At 36.9% G+C, this 17,500-nt stretch overlaps 1 protein-coding gene and 1 pseudogene across 2 annotated transcripts in view; one reads left to right on the top strand and one right to left on the bottom strand.

Moving 5' to 3' along the window:
* The window catches only part of LOC306849709 (uncharacterized protein), a 919,849-nt gene that overhangs the window by 560,220 nt on the left and 342,129 nt on the right, over window positions 1-17,500 (top strand). The window lies entirely within an intron of this gene.
* LOC306849102 (nephrocystin-4-like) overlaps window positions 1-17,500 on the bottom strand; it is a 179,726-nt pseudogene that overhangs the window by 69,181 nt on the left and 93,045 nt on the right. The window contains exon 9 of the transcript in view: window positions 1,715-1,885. The product of the transcript in view is annotated as a nephrocystin-4-like (transcript). The remainder of the gene's footprint in view (window positions 1-1,714; window positions 1,886-17,500) is intronic.

Here is a 17,500-nt window from a genome sequence, read left to right as displayed (position 1 = left end):
CGCAAACCTTACAAGTGCACGTTAAAGGAATTGTTCACCCAAAATGAACATTTTGTCATAATTTACTCACCCTTATGTTGTTCCAAGCCTGTATTTTCTTCCTTATGTTGAAAACAAAAGAAGATATTTTGAAGAACCAAACAGTTGTTGGTCCCTATGAAAGTCAATGGGGACCAACAACTCTTTGATTACCAGCATTCTTCAAAATATCTTCTTTTAGGTTCAACATAAGAAAGTAACTCATACAGGTTTGGAATGACATGAGGGTGAGTAAATTATGACAAAATATTTTGGGGTGAACTACCCCTTTCAGATGTCTGATTCAATGATTGCAGTATGGTATTATTTTTCATAATAGCTAAATCTATTGTGTTTTTTTTTCTTAGTTTTCCACAATTAATTATAATTATAATTAATATTAACAGCTTTATTCTGAGAGTAAAAATGCATCAAGAAAAAGCAACCAAATTGAACCTTTCTGCTCAATCACGCAGCATTTTCCACTTGGCACATTTTGTCACACGTTTGTAAGGCTTCTCATTCAGCTCATAACCGAAAAAAAACAATCTGTGTGACGCTGAAGAATTACTGCAAAAGGAAGTTTGGCATGCAGATGCCAATGACTTCAACAGATCTACAATAAACAAATATATGCACTACACTTCAAAAGTTTGGAGTCAGTAAGATTTTATATAACTATTTTATTCAGCAATAATACATTGAATTGATCAAAAGAAACATTCATATTCATATCACAAAACATTTCTATTTTAAATAAATACAGTTTTTTTTTTTTTTACTTTCTAAGAATTCTGAAAAAAGTATCACCGATTCCAAAAAAAAAAAAAATTAAGTAGCGCAACTGTTTCCAACACTGATAATAATAGTGGAAAATGTTTCTTGACTACTAAAAATACAGCTTTGCCAGTAAAGGAATTATTTACCTTTTAAAATATATATAAAAAAGTTATTTTAAATTGTAATAATATTTGTTCATAATATTAAAAAAATTACTACCAGTCGACTGACCCCAAACTTTAGATAAAATAAATGTTTATTCTACAATCAATATGCAAAATAACCAACTAAAAATGTTTTGTGAAAAAAATGAATTAAGTCTTAGATGACTTATGTCAGACCTGTGTTCCTGTCTTGTGTTGTGTTTTACTCCCTATGTGCTCCCCGTGACCCAGTTTCTCCCTCCATGTCCTTATTTGGTCCTTCCTATTTCCTGTTCCCATTTAGTTCCATTTGGTTCAACTGTGTTTGATTAATTATCTACTTTACTCCCCAGTACTTAAGCCCTGTGTTTCCTTGTCTCCAGCGTCCGGTGTTATATGTCTTATTGGCTTTTGATTCCATTAAAGACTGTGTGAATTGTATCTCCTGAGTCTCGCTCCTTGTGAAAGTCGTGACCGCTGACCTCTTGTAAAACTTACCTGAGTCTCCACACGTGGTCCTTACGAGTGATATCCTCCAACTGCTCTTATTTTGTCTTCCTTAATCAGTGCCATTAATGCCACAATAGAGTCAGATTTCTTTTAGCACTATGCTCTTAATGTATAATTACATAATTAGTCTGCCACCATTAATTTAATTGCAACCTTCTGATTAGAGGCATTGCATAAGGACTCTAAAACAGCCTGCATGGGAGTGGCACATCGTGTGATATTACTATTATTCCAGTGTGTGTTTGTATGTGTTCAATCATTACCTGCTGTGTGCTTGCAGAGTAGACCATGACTCCCCAAGGGTTGGGGAGAGCACCGCCCTGCAAGTCGAGGCACACATTCTCTCCGGGGCCCCCAGGATCCGAAAACAGACTCCAAGCACACCAACGCACACACTGCATAAACGCTGCTCTGGGCACAGCTGTGGATGTCATCTAGCGAAATAGAGAGAGAAAGAAACAGAGTAAGAGACATTTCGCTCTCAGTTTGTCCCCGAATAGCATCATCTGATGTTTCAAGTCATCAGAACAGGCTGTCGCTCTTTGAATATGACTTATTTGGTTGGATGGATAAGTTAAAGTCATGATTGCTTGGCAGACACCAAGATTTAGACATTCTTTTTTGGACTATTTTCCACTATTCCCAACTCACCCAAAAATGAAAATTCTGTCACTAATTAATCACCCTCATGTCATTCCAAACCTGTAAGACATCTTCATCTTCGGAACACACATTGAGATTGTTTTGATGAAATCCAAGAGCTTTCTAACCCTGCAAATACAGCAACGCAATTACCATGTTCAAGGCCCAGAAAGGTAGTAAGGATATTGTTAAAATAGTCCATGTGACATCAGTGGATCAATTGTAACGATATGAATCTACGAGAATACTGTTTGTGCGCAAAGAAAACAAAAATAATGACTTTGTTCAACAATTTCTTCAAAAGTCATTTTTGTTGTTGTTTTTTTTGCACACAAAAAGTATTCTCGTAGCTTACTACCTTACTACATTTCTGGGCCTTGAATGTGTCAGTTGCGTTAATGTCTATGCAGTTTCAGAAAGCTTTCAGATTTCATCAAAAATATCTTAATTTGTGTTCTGAAAATGAACAAAGATCTTACGGGTTTGGAGTAATTAATGGCAAAATTTTCATTTTTGGGTGAACTATCCCTTTAAGTATAGAAGACATGAAATGACAATTTAAACGTTTAAATATATAACAAATTTAATATTTAAATTTTAAATAAAAAAATGCATTTATAAATATTAAACACAATATATATATAGAGTGATTTCTTATTTTAAATCTGTGCTGCCAGAAACACTTTCCAGAATCTAACATCAGTAGCTATAATCACACAGATAAGAAATACATCAACCTTTTATCTCACTATATGTACACGTGCACACACATAAACACAAACTAAAGAGACAGAGTGAAATAAAATAAAGATGACTGATAAAAATGAGAATGAGAGAAAAAAAAGATGGAGAACTGAGCCTCCTCTCGACTTAGCTATTGATCCCTTGGGATCAGGCATTAAAGCCAATCAATAAATGAGCTGGTCAGGCTCAGCTCACCGTAATTAATCATGATAGAAAAAGAGCGAGGGAGAGAAGGAATTATTCAGCCCCCCTTTCTCTCACTCCCACCTCCCTCTGAGGTTTGATGTATCTGGCCAGTGATATATAGGCTGTATGGTAAATACTCTCCTGTTCAGAAAAGAGCGTTAATACAAGAGCTTTATCTCTCTCACAGAGATGTATTTCACACTTCACAGGGTGAGAGAGAGACACTGTGAAAGAGAGAGAGAAAGAGTGAGAGATTTACAATCACCTTTAGCGATAGGGACAACAGTCCCTCAGTCTCTCAGACCCACTATGGCACTATCAGCCTTGAGAACAAATGTCACAAATGAACTCAATTATGATCTTTCAAAAGAACTTGGTTCTCAGAGAACGCACTGTCATTTCCTTTCACAACCACAGACAAGTGCACATCATCACAGTGATGAAAACTAAAATAACGATTTGAAATGAAATTGTCTGAAGTATTTAATTTATATATAATGATATATATTTAAAGACTATTACTAATGTTTTATTGTTTAAATATAATAGTAGCAACATTTTAAATATTTAAATGTAATACTATTTAAATAAAATAAAATACATTTATGATACATGATGCATTATTAAAAATTATATAATATAAAAAATATCATGTAATAATATAATGAACTATAACACTTTTTTTTTAAATGGTGTGCCAACGTCTAGGCCTCAGTGCAAGATTTAAAATCTTTTTTTTGTTTTTAAATATACATTATAATGTAAACAAACCAACAAAATAAATCAATAGATAAAAAAATAAGAAATATGTAAGATTCTGTGCAATTTCTAGATTACTAATCAAATAAACTTGATCAAGTAAACTCCTTTGAATAAATTGTCAAATGTTCTTGCTTCCACTGAAGCGCAAGATGCTCTTTGGCTCATTCTCAAATCATGCTGAAGAACATGATCATCAACAGCCTTGTGGAGTTGATGCAGCTCAAGTGCTGCCATTAAAGCAAAATGAACTCATATGCACTCTTCCATTACTGACACCTGGAGTGGTACATAGCACATGCTCGGATATTAACTGCTAACCATATTTCTAAATAAAGCACCGGCTCCAAGAAACACTTTCTTTCTAATAGCGTTCTATTCATAAAGGTGCAGACTCGGCATATAGCCAATTTTCCACTAAGGAGACATTTCCTACAAATCCTTAGAACAGTTCAGATATTTAAACTGAAGTTCCCCAGCTTTTGTTCAACCTAACATGGGCTGAAGATGGAAAAAAATCGCTGCTACATAATTTACCCTGAATCCTTCTTGTCAGCTCCCAAGCTCCCCTCTCACTGGAGTCAACACAATTTCATTCTGGAGCATTTTCCGCTCTGCAAGAGCTTTTGAGGAGATTGATGCGGAATCTCTCTCTGGAGATGACTCTGATTAGAATTATGTCTTTTACATAATACATGAATTGCTATATTTCCTGCCTATTGACTGAGAAACAAGAAACGGCATGGATATACAAGGTTCAGAGAAGCCCAGATTAATTAAATATTTTATGTTGCATTGAAATGGAAGTAGCTAGACTAGGGTGGGCGATATACCAGTAGACGCGATTAAACGGAACAAATTGCTGTACGTGGTAAAAAAAATTGCTGTAAAAAATTGCTAATTTCTGTACGTTGAAAAAACCAAAAAAAAAAAAAACAGGCTTAGATAAATTGTTTACAGTAAGATCTATAACATTCTTTTAGAAAACTGAATTTGAATTTTATACTGCCTTTCAAACTACAGTGTAACACAGAGTATTGTAATTCAGAGCCAAAACAAGACAGAAATATAATTCTCTGTAAATGGTAGATTGAAATGTAGTTGTTAAAATGTCACTAAAACACTGTAAAGCAAAACGTCAAGAAGTTTTCAAACTATTTGCATATGAACTTATGTTTGAAACAAGCAAGATGGAATATCAAGAATCAATTACAATAAATCAAACCATAATCAGATATAAACTGAAGCTGTGGTCTTTAAAAGCACGATGATGAAATTCCCCGAACTCCAGTTGTAAAATGAATCGGAGGTATTGCATATGATTTCAACACTGCTCAGAACAAACCTTATGGACACAAGCCATCATAAGTAACTCTTTAAAATGGAAGAAAACTCAAATGTGCCCAGACAGTAACAAAGCAATGACATGGCACCCAAGTCAGCAATGATCATAAAACACACCATAACGTCCTTTACCCTCAGCTTCCACACATTAAATCAAAGCAGGGCGGAATCACTGCCAGCTCTGGAAACACAATGATAACTGCTGGTTTTGGTAACAAGCTGAGCTATTAAAGTGGCTGGTGGTGTGAAGGTTGGAGCGAGGCTTTGGGCAGGGGTGCAAGGCTGCCGTGAGCTGCAGCCCAGTGTGAAGAACTGTCAGCGGGTGTGCGCTATGCTACATTGGGGCTGCCAGCAGGACTGATGGGAAGGGGATGAGCAGGCAGAATAGTAAATGAAGTATCCATCCTTAAGTCCAGTCGTGCAGCAAACTTCAGTCAGAACTGTGCTGCAAACACACTTTAAAGCAACTGAATAAAACATCCAAGCACAATCTACTGTAGAATTGTTCTGAAATTCTAAACCTTCCCAATTCTGTACAACAAGCTGGGAATTACAGAACACTACATTTCACAATACAAGCATTTTGGTTAACGTAAAAGTAGCATTACAGGAGTCCTAAATATGGATAAAAAAATAATGCTCCCATTTAGCCCCTACTGGTAAATGTGGTAACTACACCAAAATAAATTTAATAAACAATGATGGGGGAAAATATTACATACACAAACATCTTCAAAAGTCTTCAGTTGAGCATATCAAACTATTTAATTTGTCTTAAACACAAAATCAGATCATCAAGCACTATGAAAGACTCCAATGGAACATGAGACAACCTTTGTAGTGATATCAAAAGTTATGCATGTTACAACACTGTACCTCTTCACATGGCTTATATTTCAAGTCTGATTATCTTTGCAAGACACATATGAAGCCCTTGCTATGCCATTTTAAACAATGTAGCAGAGAGCATCTGAAAGACAGAGCAAAGCATCAAAAGAGAAAATCGAATCAAAGCAGCCGCAGATGAGATTCACTGTAGCACATAACTAACAGGAATTCCACATCAAAGTCACGACATTGCGGCTCAGTCTGAAGAACATAAATGTTAGACTGAATTTAAAGAGCAAACAAGCAAAACTTTGCCACATGAGAATACAATTACAAGAAATAGGAAATTGCCAGAGGCAGAAATTAAGCTCTTCGTGTTTATAAGCGGAAGGAAGAATTAGAACGTCAACAAAAGATCCCAAAATTAAGACCGAATTCATCATTAGAAACTGATTAAATGTCTGAGTCCTCACAAAAAAAGTGTATAAATGCAATCCAATCAAGGTGAAAGATCAAATGTTTTTTACAGATGGCTGCCGGCAATTTCACAGCCATCAGACAGCTGAATATCCATAATTCATAAAACAGGACATCAGAGAGGCAACGGAAATCCAAAACTAATAATACATTTCAGAGCCAGAGAGCCTGGAGTGCTGAGAAGACACCAGAATGATTATGTCAAGGAATATTGAATTACAAAAAGCAAAACAACTACACATACAATTAGGTCTGACAGATCATTCGGTCCTCCTTTTTTTCATTTAGTTAATCTCTCAGAAAAAACACTGAAGTCAATATAAATACACAGTGAAACTGTTGTAGTCAGGAAACTCCTGTTCCACCTCGCCGGCAGAGACAGCAGCATACTGATGAATGAAATTGTGTTCTCAGATATTTGGCTGGCGTATTCCTCAGGGACGGCTTAGCCATGTGGCGGGTGGCAGGGACAAGGCGATGCATTGTTGGCTCTCGCCGCCGTCATGGCGAGAGGATGATGCCAGGCCTTTCCTGCACATGATGTGTCGAGTCTTTAGCTCAGCACACTCTAGGATCACTAACGCAGAACTGTCTTGCGTCTTTGTTTAAAAACTCTCAGAAAGAACGGAGATGAATGTGTCATATGGTCTTACCAGGGAGCCGTGTAAGAAATTTTGTTTTAAATAAAGAAAAAAGAAGTAAAACCAAGACAATGGCAAGATTTGACGATAATAAGGATTAAAAGGAGCCTATTAAATGCTGGTCGGTTTGATTACAGTGCAGCTAAACAGAGCTGTCCACTTTTCAAATAATGACAGAATTTTCATTAAAAGCAACCAGACAGTGACTCTTTGGTTCTGTACAGTATGTGCCTTGACACGTCTGCTAACAACTGCCAGGGGTAAATATGTCTCTCTTTAAAAAATAGCCAAAATCAAATAGGTTTCTGCTGATATTCATGCTTTGTTTACTGCCGCAAGACATAAAAATGAGTATCAAATTCAGGAGAGACTCCTGTATTCATTACACATGAAAAGGTAATTTAAGGGAGCCACTCCTGAATTTAAATGCAGTTGTAACTTCCAAAACTTTGGATGGAGTAAGTAGTCTAAAAAGTAGCTTTCAAACTTGACTTGATTTATTTGTTCCAATCAGAGTTTGTAGATTACATTACCATTCAAAGGTTTGGGTTCTGTAAGGAATGAATACTTTTATATATCAAGGATGCATAAAATTGATCAAACGTGGCATTAAAGACATTTATGATGTTGCAATAGATTTTAATGCAGTTCTTTTGAAGTTTGCATGCATCAGTGGATCCTGAAAAACAATGGTTTCTTCAAAAAATATAAAGCAGCTAACTGTTGTCAACACTGACATAAAAAGAATCGTTTCTTGAACACCAATTCAAATAGATGATTGTGCGACACTGAAGATTGCAGTAACAGCAGCAGAAAATTCATCTTTACAATCACAGAAATAAATTAAATTTTTAAATAAATTAAAATAGAAAACAGTTATTTTAAACTGTAAAAGTATTTCACAATTTTACTGTATTTTATTTTAGTAAATAAATGCAACCTTGGTAAAAAAAATAAAATAAAAAATAATAATAATAATAATCTTACCAACCCCAAACTTTTCAACAAAACTGTGTCATAAACTGAAATTAACTTATGGAAATTAGGATGAATTGTTTTCATACAATATCAAATGGAAAAGTAAAAGGTTTGGAACATCCGAGTTTGGAAAAATGCTTTCACGCCAGTCAAGAGAACTGGACTCAGACATCAAAAGAACTCAAGACAAAACGTATAAATACTAAATATGGACAATGTGATATGAATATGTGAAAAAAGGCTGAATTTGAAATACTACCCACTGTGAGATTATCCTCACACTGAATCACACAGATGAAGAGTGAAGCATCAACTCTGCAATTGAAAGACCCTAAATTAGGTGAAGTCTAGAGAGAGGTAGTAATGGAAAAGAGAGGGAGGGAGGGGATGTACAGAATGAGAAGGAAGGTAATAGACAAAACCAATGTGATTGAGAGAAACTCAAGCGGAAAAACTAGGTTAGAGGTACGTAGGAAGACAGAGGTAACAGTGCTTAGCTCTGTGGTTCTCAACGGGTGGGTCACAGTCTTAAAATAAAAAATATTAAGCAACACTACTGTTTTCAACATTACAATGTTATGCACCAAATGAGCATATTAGTAACACACAAGTAAGAAGACTGGAGTAATGACTGCTGAAAAGTTTTGCCATCACAGGAATAAATTACATTTTAAAATATATTAAATTAGAACACTTTAAAAAAAAAATACAATAACATTTCACAATGTTACAGTTTTACTGTATTTTTTATCAAATAGACTTGGCAAGCATTAGAGAGTTAAAACTAAATCTTATCGACTCCTGACTCCAAACCTTAATACATATTTGCCTGGTTTCACAGACAGGACTAAGCCAGGATTAGGCCATAGTTCAATAAGGACATTTAAGTATTTTTTTATAAACGTGCCTTAGAAAAAAAAAAACATTACTGGCGTCCCTCTTGAGAAAAAAAGGCACTGATATATTTTACGATCAATCAATGCAAGTTTCTTTCAGTTGAAACAGCTGTAACATTTGGACCAATCAGACACACAGCTATTTGTTATATTTAACAAATAATCTCTTATGCCCCCTCACCTAGCCCAAAAGGCCAACTATGAGGGTATGTGGACCCTTCCCCCGAAATGCATGGAACACCTAAGAAAGGCACCTGGTTCCATGGCAACCCATCTGATAACACTTGTTTTATTGCTCAAAGGAATACAAGCAGAGCAACTCACTTCATTTCCCCTTAGGAAAGAGACATTATGCCATAAAAATGGACTCTTCTCTAATAAATTCATAGAAAAACCTTTCTTTGAATGTACACACATATCTTCAGGTCATTGTGTATATTATTACTGTTCTTGTATATGTTTTTGTGTATTGTATCCTGTTTTATGCATGCTTATGATAGCACACTAGTTCATATTACCTCATGTATATCATGTTTGGTCTCTATCAATTCGTCTTCGGATGATCTAATTGAGAGTGTATATTATATGTCGATACCTATGCAACATATAAGTGTTCTAAGAATCTTAAATAGTTTGTATATCAACTTCAACTTCATATGCAAATTACCATGCATAGAGACAAAGAGTCGTAAACTTTCCCTCCAAAAGTTGAAGTCACCATAGGCTCTGACTCCCCAGAGGTGTGACCTCTATAGCAGATAAAGCTCTCACATCAGTGACACCCTTGCAGTCTGCGGTCCTGTTAGATCCTAAGAGGATGAGGAGGATGTGAGCTAGAACTCTTCTGGACCCTTAGGTTTTGTGCCAGGCCTTGCGGCCGTGACTTTCCATTCAACAAAGGATCCTCGGATCTCAGCAGAAAGCAGAAAGAGAAATATTCGGAAAGATTTCTCTTTCTACCTGGGAAGAAACTCCCAATTACCACCGAGCCAGAATAACATCTTTTGGAGTTCATCACCCTTCAAACCCGGAAGAACTCCAACACCACCAAACCTTCCAACCATGAGAACTTTCATCCAGGACTGCATCCGGACACTCGTTCAACGACCAAAGGCATTTCAAGTATCGTACATTTAACTAAACGAAACAGAGGTTTAGTATAAGCTATAGACCCCGTTATAAATGGCGCTGATGGTTTTATTCAGGTGGTTAACTGACTCTTATCATAGCTTCATTCTCTGATTTCCTGATGGTTTCATCCATCAACTCTCATTTGTCCTTTCCCCATGTATGAGTGATAGTATGTATGTTTGTTTGTTAGACTAATTTGCGTTAGTGTTTAGTCAATAAAACTCTTGTGCACAAATTACATGAGTTTCTGATTCTGCCTTGCAAATTAATGTCCCTTTACAATTTGTAATCCTTACTACATGCTCTAATGCATTAATGCTTAGGAAAGTATTTTTTGTGGCCAAGAAAATATACTTTCTTAGAGTTGATATGAATATACACTGAATGTTCGCTGGACGAACAGATTAATTGATGGCAATTTATTCCTGCTACAGTTATTACTGTCAGTCGATATAATTGCTGAAAATCGCGTTTGGTCTCGTACTGTATCGTGTATCTTGTCAGTGTGTGCACTTGCTTGGCCATTTGAAGTTGATAAACAGGAAAGTGGGTCCAGCTGAATTGAAATGATCATTTGTTGGTTTGGTATAATAAAGGTTATTATACCGCGGCAGCGGTCGCGGCAGTCGTCGTGTGAAGCCCTCTTAGTGTGAAGACCAAAGAGTGTAAAGACCATCGACTCTACCGTGCGACTCCACCGGGCAGGGACACCGGCAAGGGATAGTAGTAGCTTTTTATTAAATTTTTTCATTGATATGTTTATTATTGAAATGTTGTTGTTATATGCATGTGTTAATTTTATTTAATTTCTTTATTTTCTTAAATATGTGGGTAGATAGTATTTATAGAGTTGTAACTTTTTAGTTTTAGTTACTTTTTCCTATTTGTAAGTCGCTTTGGACAAAAGCGTCTGCTAAATGACAAAAGTAAAAGTAAAGTAAAGTAAAATAATTGTAATTAATCATAATTAATTGTAATAAGTTATATACAATTCCCTTTTGAGCTTATAAATTGCTACACAGCTCAGACTTACATTTTAGTGTGAGACTATGCTTAAGCCTTGTCTGTATAACCGGGGGTTGATTATTACTACTAAATATTAGAAATACATATTTTTATCTTTGATTTTAATGACATTTTGTTTACCGTTAAATAATTTGGGTACCATGTTGGTTTGCTAATTTAAGTCCTGAAGGTCCTGACTGATAAAATCCTGAAGCAAAAGCACCTGAAAGCCACTGCTTCAGCTTCCCTCGATTTACTTTTCACCTTAGAGTACTTCCCAGGAGAGCTTTGTTCATGCTCCCACACACTTAGAGGTATAGTATGTGATGGGATCAATGCAGGCAGATGCACAGGACTGGAAAGTGAGGCTCAATTACCCCTTTTCCACCAAGGCAGTTCCAGTGCTGGTTCGGAGCCAGAGCCTAGTTTCAAACCGGTTCTTTGTTTTTCGACACCCAAAGCACCAGCTCCGAACCAGTAAAAGCGGTTCGTAAGTAGCACCACAACATTGCTGGGCTAGAAGAAAGAACCGCTTGCGTCAGGGGCTGGGGGCAGGGTTACCGTGACCAACAAGACGAACAGAAACTTGGACCGCCATATTTGAAATAGCAGCTAAACGCTAACACGTTTGATTCGCCGTGTTTGGATGCCGATGTAGGTTCGCAAAGCCATGAACATCAATAGCAACGCAACGTCCGCCATTGTTGATAGTTTGTTTAGGCTTGTCCGGGATAGATCGGCGCTGTGCGGACCATTCGGTGCAAGGCATATCGGGGTGCTGCGGGAGCGACTGGAAAGCAGACGGCTCTTTATGCTTTTGGATCGCTCTCGCGGTGCTTTAGTGTGTTGTGTGCCGATCGATCGATCTGCGTGGCGCTGATGCTTTGTACAGATGCCTGTTGTACCGCGCTAGTGATCCGAAACATGAAACGTATTCAGTGACGTAAGACCTGGCTCTGTATTGGCTCTCTAGCCTGTGGAAAAGCAACCGGTTCTTAAAGCGCTCGCCAGTCGAACCAACTAAGAACCAACTAAGAACCGGCTATAGCACTGGCTCTAAACTAGCACCTGGAACTGCTTTGGTGGAAAAGGGGTAAATGTGACAGGGTGAACTCCCAGTAGGCTGGCCAGGAGATTTATGAACTTCTCAGTGTGAGAAATTGACATTCGTACTAATTAGTCGACCATTGGTTCTCCTGTTCCTGCTCTCCCATGCAAACCCCTGGTGCGAAGGCATCAGACCCTGCCGTAGACTGACCTCTCTGTACTGTTAAATATAGCCGCACAATGGCGAAGACATGGGCTCTCTTACTGTGTGATGTTTGATTAACATTTAATTAACATTTGTGTGACATTTCCGACAGAATGGGAAAAATTCAAATAAAAGAAAAATGTATAAATAAGCATTACTGCTCCGCAATCGTCTTTTTATCACAAGACTGAGGGAGTGCAGCCAGACAGCCTGTAGGAAATCAGGCCTTAATGAGGAACCGAATGAACATCGTAGACAGAGAAAGAGAGACATAGACAAAAAAAGCATGAAGCGTATAAAAAAAACAAAGCGCATGACTTGATCCAAATTAAAACAACATCAGCAACCCTTTAAAAATGCAGAAATGCTGTTTGTTTGTGTTCTGCCACAGATGTGAAGGAGCATCTAAGCTGATATGGGCTGTGCAACTGCGTGACGGCATTGCATAATTTATACGCCATGTGAGCAGAAAGTTGGCCACAATTTACTCAACGCAAAATGAAGGAGTAATAGAGCTTCATCAAGCTCTTAGATGCCAAGTTTCAAGCAGGTCACACTGACTAACAGAAGAAGTGTCTTCCTAGACGAAACATGGAGGCTGAAATTTAATCAGCAAGGTTTAGCTGCAAAAATAAATCATCCTTCTTACCAAAGCATGTTGCAGTGCTGTTGTAAAAGAGCTGAATGTTAGTGGTAAATCAATTGTAGAGCTCCATCGATTTCTGCTCCAATATCTTCGGTGCTCTTAGAGTGTTGGTTAAGCTCTTAATCTAGAATTGTGGGATATGGAACATTAACTTAAGCACAGCAAGGGTTCAAGGTTTGAACAATTAGCATGGCCCCGATATACCCTGCTGGTACATGCCAGAATGACAAAATTTGACAGGCAAAAGTATGTTTATGGCTAAAAGTAGCTGTCTGATATTTAAATTAAATTATAAATTTGAATAAAACAAATTATTCAAAAATTACTATAATTTATAATTAAATTAATATGGAACCATTTACCCAAAATGGTTTTATTTTAAGGACATTTTTGCCTATATTTATACAATACATGAACCTCAGATTTTGATTTTTTTTTTTTTAATCACATGACTTTGCCTAAAGTTCTCTGAAAGTGACTGATTAATTCTAAATGAAGAAAATGTGCTTGGCTGAAAAAATTAGCTAAAAAACTGCCTACTTCCACAAAGTTGAGTAACTTCCACTGAGATGAATGGGAATTTTAACAAAACTAATTTTCTAGGTATCATAGACCTCCTTGACCTGCAGCATGTCACTGGTCACTTTTTTATTTTCCTCTGCAGCAGGACACATCATATTTCATTTACACCATAGTGCTGTTTGAAAATGTATTCCATACGTATCCATATGAATTCGCAGATGCTGTCAAAGAGCTGTTCTTTTGAAAACTGTTGTGTCCGCCCCCTGCATGTAGCAGCCCACATGGTCGCTGCGGTCTATTTGATTTTGAAGTGCTTTGTTCAGTTACGTGCTCTTTTTCCATGCTAAATCAAAACATTTTACTCAGTCTGACTGTCCTCCTCCGCGGTGTTCCACTGCTAATAAAATGGTGAGAAATGGCTGTCAAATTCGAGATGGATCATTATCCTTGCAAAGCTCTCCAGGTGAGCTCATGGCCTGATTCCAGTTGGTCCTCATGCCTTATGGTAAGAATTCCATTGAAGGCTAATCTGACTAAGTACTTCACACTTCCTCCATTGTTCTTTTAGAGATTCTTTTACAAATGCTAGAGAGGTTAAAGGGATAGTTCAGCCATTTATGCATATTAGTGCTTGGCAATATAACGGTTCAAACATTAAACTGGTTTGAATTACACACACGGTATGAAAAAAAAAAAAAAAAAACTGGCATACAAATGGCTAAGCATTGTAGACATCGTCATGAATTGAGAGGGGATCCCTGTTAACTGCATACAGTTCTGACTAATGGTTGGTAAACTTTTAAAACTAGTAATAACACTAAACTAATTCTTTAACTGGGCATATAAACCAACTGTAAATAACTGTTAACAGAAGCCAGAGACACCGAAGACGATTGCAAAGATGACAAAATACTGTACAGGCAAACTTATTTCACCATGCGCTTTCTTTTATGTAAAGCACTTTGAATTACCACTGTGTATGAAATGTGCTATATAAATAAACTTGCCTTGCCTTGCCTTGCGCAAAATATTCAAAGAAAATCCTTCATACTGAACTGGGGGTGAGGAGTTTATATGAATGTATCGCTAAGGGGAACTGTCTTCGGAAAGATTAGATGGTATATTCTTTTCATCTTACCTACATATAATGCATATCATTGCAGTATTTATACTGCAGTGCTGCTTTGTTTACAGCAGTAACCAACTAAACGTTGTGTAGCTGCTGTTCCATAAGTGCCTCCTGTTGTCAGACAGCGAATCTTCGTTCTCATTCAGTCCATCTGCTGTTTTTGTTTTGTGCAGATATGTTTTATGTAGCATAATATCACAAAGCTAAGGTCAGACCATTCTGTTTTTGCTTTAAATGTTGAAATTATACAACCTAATTTACATCAAATATTGCTCATGCTACACGTAACACCTCTATTCATAATTTTGCACTGGCTACCAATAGCTGCTCGCATAAAATTCAAGGCATTAATGTTTGCCTACAAAACTACCTCTGGCTCTGCACCCCTTTACCTAAATTCAGTTCTTCAGACCTATGTGCCCCAGAAGCTTGTGGGGCACATAGGACGATTCGATTTTCTCCAAACCACTTCTGATTAATGTAACACACAACGGACAGTTTATGTGTATTTGAAATGCATACTTTGGGTGCGTGTCAGTCAGCTCAAGTACTGCATTTAGTTTGTTTTCATGGTTTATTATGCTTAACTCTTCTTAACAAAGAACATCCTTTGCTTTAACTTCTCATTCATTCATGCATGCATGTTTATTACAGTAACACATCAATAACTTCAAGTAGGACTGCCCTTTTTGTGATTATTTTTTTCATGTTAAATGCTGAAATATGCAGGATTGCAAAACAATTCTGTGCCGTAAAATCATGAAGAACTGGGCGGACTGACTAAAGGAGTACAATAAAATGAGTTCAAATGACTTGTGTGCTATAATCCATTTTTTGGAGCCTAACAATAGCTTTGTGTGAGGAACTGTAGAACGTTTAAATTATTATTCATTATTAATCTTTCTGTCCGCTGCAGGTCACAAGACAGGATGAGGCGTCATTACTCAGGATTGCAGCAGAAACCGTTAGTGTGTCCGTGAGCATGTCAGGACCCGTTGCCATTGCATTCGTTACTACAAATCACAATTACGTGACCAACTCTGCTCACCCTTCCTACAGGCCTCAGATGAGAAGTCCCTTTTCACGCCAGCATCACAATTATCTACTGGCCGCGGGACAGGAACGGGAAAGTCTCAGTCTCTGGCTCATTCTCCATTATCCATGAGTCACAGCTAGCGGCGGACCGGCAACAAAACCCCACATTGCCCCGGAAGCTGGCCTGTCCCTCAGCATCACGCAACACTTTATTACATTAGCGTGGCTTAACTGACAGAAGCTCATCTAGAAATGTTAAATGCAGCATTTCAGGCTGAACATGGATCTTGTTCGAGCTGCCTCGTCGCTAAATTGGTGTTGACAGACCAGCATTAGGAGCTATCTGTGCAGAAGATCAGTTGTCAGTCTTGTACAGCTGCAACTCAAGCGGAGAACGACAGACAGAGCAAAGGAAAAGATAGAGAGCAGAATAGAAGAATTTATGGTAATGACTGAGACAAAAGCAGCACTGAGGCTGTCACGATTACTATGTTATTGCCTGACCATGATTATTAGAGATAAGAGCAATCAATGTGCACATTAAATTCCTATAAATCTCATATCGCCAATAATAAGAGAATACAGAAATGCAGTTAACTGTATATTTTAAGCAATTTGAAACAGACTTAAACCAAACAATCCTTAGAGCACGTCGAGTATAAAGTTGAGTTAGTTATGCTAAGTTGTGTTATTGTCAAATACCAAAATTTATTTATTAAGTCCTTGTTATATAAATAAATAACTAAATAAATAAAACCCTTTATGCCAAGTTATGTTATTGTAAAATACCAAATTTATTTATTTAGTCCGTGTTATATACATAAATAAATACATACATACATAAAACGTTTTACGCTAAGTTATATTATTGTCAAATACCAAACTAATTTATGTATTTAGTCCTTATTATAAGTTTGTGGATCTGTTTTGATGTATTAAATTATTTTATAATATAATATAATATAATATAATGAACTAAAAAAACAGTAAATAAATAAATGTCATTAATTTATTTTTGTATTTATTTATATTTTTATTTGAAACCTACTTAAGTTTGTGGATTATTATATTATTATATATAAAAGATGCAGAATCATTAGTGCAGGCTTTTATTACATCGCACATCGACTACTGTAAAGCTCTTTTTGCTGGATTACCAGCACATTCAATTTCTCGCTTACAATACATTCAAAATTCTGCTGCAAGAATATTAACCCACAATGAACGATCTGCTCATATTACCCTGTCTTATTCAACCGCCACTGGCTACCTGTGTCATCTCACGTTATTTACAAAATTCTTCTGCTTACCTTTAAAACACTTTTAAAGCCTGCTCTTAATGAAACTACCACCACCTCTCGTGTCAATCAGCTGATCTTGATGAGGAGTTTTAGAAAGGAATTTTATATATAGGTTACTAAAGCACAGAAAATTTTGATCAGAGTAATGCAGAAAGAAAGATTATAGAGATGGTGTTTCTAGGTCAGAGGTTTGGGTGATTGAGATTCTCTGTGCTTGAGATTTAGCACTACAAGTCTCTTTGTGCTGAGTCAAAACGGATCATGCCAAGTGAGCAGTTCATATTTCTCTCTCTCTCTCTCTGTCAGTCTCACCTATACTCAATCTTTCCCCTCTCTCTCTCTATCATCTAAAGTACACTACAACGAAATTCCTAAGCGTGAATTGAATTGATTCCTCTGATAGCACTGTCCATCTGCACATGCTACATGTCAATGCTGTTTTAGCATTTGTTTCAGTAAAAGACTTATGAGAATACTATGAAACAACACAAACACCCCCAAAAATGCTATTTTACACAGCACAATGCAGGCTG

This window comes from Barbus barbus (assembly GCF_936440315.1).
Source record: "Barbus barbus genome assembly, chromosome: 29".
Taxonomy (NCBI): Eukaryota; Metazoa; Chordata; class Actinopteri; order Cypriniformes; family Cyprinidae; genus Barbus; species Barbus barbus.
This window is presented reverse-complemented; position numbering and strand designations above follow the sequence as displayed.